Source organism: Sciurus vulgaris, assembly GCF_902686455.1.
Source record: "Sciurus vulgaris genome assembly, chromosome: 3".
Lineage (NCBI taxonomy): Eukaryota > Metazoa > Chordata > Mammalia > Rodentia > Sciuridae > Sciurus > Sciurus vulgaris.
Genome location: NC_136463.1, coordinates 100,442,896 through 100,446,811, shown reverse-complemented (window position 1 = coordinate 100,446,811; position 3,916 = coordinate 100,442,896).

Genomic DNA, 3,916 nt, shown 5'->3' with positions numbered 1-3,916 from the left:
AAGTTTCTAGTAATAATTTGATCTAGCCTGTTTTAAAAATGGAAAAATCTGACCCAAAATGGCTAAGAGATGACACTACCTAGTGAGACAGGCTTGGGGAAAGCTGAACTGAGCCCTGGAACATAAACAGAAGAAAACCTTACTTGCCACTGCCATCATTCCTTTAAAATTTATTTAGTCAGAGAAAGTCAGAAAGACTTTCACTAGATGAATCTCTATCAGGTCCATTTCCCTTCTGAGCATTCCCTGTTGATACAAATCTTCTGGTTGTTTGGACTTATGAACCCCATCCTAACTCAGATAATGGAACATGTAGTAATGTGGATTCCTAACCTGACCTAGCACTGATTCTTCTCCTTTCCTGTAGGCTAGGGCCTATTTAGAGTAGGAATAGGCATGGAAGTGTGGCTTTTTTCTGACTCCCCTTAGCAGTCCATTCTCCCTTCTTCTGCAGCATGATGTCTTTTCTGACCTGAAATTTAGGTTTAGGGGCAGGTGATAGTGATTATGTAGAAAGGATAGAGCCTCATGTGGTAGGTCCCAATGTCTACTAGTATCAAGACCCGTGGCTGGCAGGTATTTAAACTTACTTTCATAATCATGGTAACTTTTATGAATTCTTCTTGCCCCAAAGGATCCTTCTGACAAAATTCCATTACCTGGCTGTTGTGTCTTTATGCCTGTTTGCTGCTGATCCTCATCCCCTGGTTTTCCAGTGGTCCACTCCTATCACCCACTCCCTGCTGGAGTTCATTGCCCTTCTAGGTAGTTTTCTTCAGCAGAAATCCAAAAGGCTGCACATGGGCTCTCTTCTCTGTGTGGCCCATATCTGGGGCATGGTAGAGTTATAACCTGTGCTCAGTCAACTTCAGGAGTGCAGACCAATTTGCACCAGCTGGTGTTATTTACTGCTGTAGTAAAAACAAAACAAACAAAACAAAACAAACAAACAAATCCAGAAAAACCTTACTTTGTTGTGTTTCGTTTTCATCCATTTATTTTTCTTATTTATTAGTGGAGGAATTCTATTTTTGATATTAGCTGCATTTAAAAATTTTAAAGCATGAATGGGGTTTCCTTAATCATAAATACATACAGAGCACTTGTCATGGACTGAGTATCTAGAATTTGCTATTAGAACATGTGAATGGCAATGAATAGCTAATTTATTGCTTCCAAACATAAAAAAAAAAAAAAGTTTCTACATCATTTTACCATGTGTAGGATAAATTATCTTAAAAGCATCTCATACCATAAGATGATATTGCCAAAATACTCTGAAAATCTTTAGGACACACATACAACTGTATTCTTTATTTACTAGAATTGTTGCTAAAAATTGCTGACTCTTTCTTTAGCTATAGTTTGTATTCATGATAGTTTCCTGTGAACTAAGAAAAAGCTTTTCAATGATTCAAAGAAATTTCTAGGAAGAATTTTTCTAATTTCTTCAGTTTTTATTGAATTGTCCATATATCTTATGCTATGATACATAGTAAGGTGAACCAAATAATGAAACTAATGGTTTGAAAAGAGTTTTTCAGTGTTTGTTGAAAATGTAGTATATCTTCAGTTTATCCCAGAACATTACTAATCCATACATCTTTAGGCACAGTTGAAAATCAGTTACTTCACCTTTATTCTTTAGCATGCCTAAAAGATTATGAACAGTTTGTGACATTTAAAAAGTTTTCAACTTACCATTCTGTTTTACAATGGACAGAAAATGGAGAAAGGGGACTGTGTATGGAGGAGAAAAAATAAATGTATGTCTTAAAATTTGAATTTTTATATACTAACTTACATAAAAATCCTCCTACTAGGTTTGTAGGTCTACTCATTTTACGAATAACAAAAATCATAGTGACAGCTAATATGTATTGCATGATTTTTTATGTGTATTAATTGTTACAGTAAAGCATTTTAAGAAGGATATCATTATAACAAGTTTTATGAATTTCATTTCATTTTTCATGTTCACTTCTTTCATGACTTATCACTTTGATGGTTTATTTACATCACAAAATGAGCCATTCTTATTTCATTGATGAATTGCTTCTAGGGATTCTTTGGGGTTTTTTTCAGTCAATAAGAATGTAGAAAGGCATATGATATAACATGGAAAGGAACTACTGACTCTTTGGTTGGTCCCATAAAGAGAAGGAACCTAAAATGTTTTACATAATATGGCCCACATTTCTTATATATATATATATATATATATATATATATATATTTCCTTTTTTGATCCCAAAGGGACTTATAGTTATGAAGAAAACAGTAACTCAAATGACAAACGCCAAGGTATGTTTATACCTCTGTTGATAATCTAGACTTTCATTAATATCAGAGATTGTTTGAATAAACTTTACTTTGCTTAAAAGGATAATTGCTGTTTTCTTCATTGTCCTTTTGCCTGTTGGACAATGGCTCTGGCCTAATGATGATGCTGTCCTTCCACCTCTTCCAAGGCTACACTATGGGATGGGAGATTGCATGAAGACCTTGTTAGTGAAGGGCTACTTATAGTTCACTCTTTTTATATCCATGAGAAGGTAGGGGAAAGGGATAGGATGGAAGGATTATTGGAATAAAGAGAAAGAAAAAAACAACTCTGGATTCATACCAGTGTTACATTGACTATCAGAGTTTGTCTCTGTTTGCCATCTCACAGCCTCATCCCTCTGGGTTCTTCTTTTCAGTTTAATTTTTTAAAATTCTTTTATGTCACATTTATTATGGAAGGGTACTACCCACACTTAGGGAGGGTCTCCAGCTCACTATCCCACATGCCAATCATTCCTAGATACACCCTCATGGACACACCAGAAGTCTCTTAATCTTCAGCATATCTTAATCAAATCAAATTGATAATTCAAATTAACCATTACACCTATGTTCACATGTTAATACACCACCAGTGAAACTCTTCATAGTGTAAAACCACAAGAACGGGATTCTATTTAGAGCAAGTTATACTCCATGTATATATAATATGTCAAACTATACAATTAAGTCATGTATATCTAAAAAGAACAAATAAAAAATTAAATAAAAAAGAATAAAATAATAAAAAAATAAATCCACAAAAGGAAGGGGAAATAATGTGAAATACATAGAAAAATAAATAATATATATGAATACTTTGAGTAATGCAATAACTGATAAAATATTTTAACATTATGTACCAATTCACTTCCAACTAGCTAGATTAAGTGATATGGAAGCTGTCATAGGTGTGTCTATTATCTTCATGTTTTGATTTATTAATGATCTAAGAATGATGTTGGTTTTTGGTATGAAGCCCAGCAGCTGAAAGGTGTTCAGTAAATATTTGTACCATGAACTAACAAAAAAGTTCCCATTGTTTTGGAGAAACTGCCTTCTGTGATTCTTTCTAAATGATGCAAGTACATTTTTGCTGAGAGTTGAGTAAAATTCCTTTCTTTCAACCATGATGTATTTCTAAACAACTTTATTTGCCGGTAAGCTTAGCTCCAGCATAGAAACTGGGCAGTTTAGTTCCTGAAATCATTAGTTACTCTCATGTTATAATTTTGCTTATGCAACCTATCTGCATAATAACAGTAGCCTGGCTAAAATGAGTAGATTGTCTATAAATTCACAGCTACTCTTCAATTTAGGGGAAAGTAGAATTCAGAAAATGAGCACAGAGAGTAAATCAAATAGTTTCTAGCTTTACAAAAAAAAAAAAATCTACTAAAAATCTCTTCTGTTTACTCCTACCCTTTACCTGCCTTATTAGATACAATGAGTAAGCTATGATGATTCTTCTACTTGAAACATATAATTATATAATTCTATTAGGAAATCAATATACAAAAAGAAATCCAAATAATTTAATGCCTAAAGACCCATTCCAAAAAAAAGTGGAAACATGTCTTTTATATGAAGT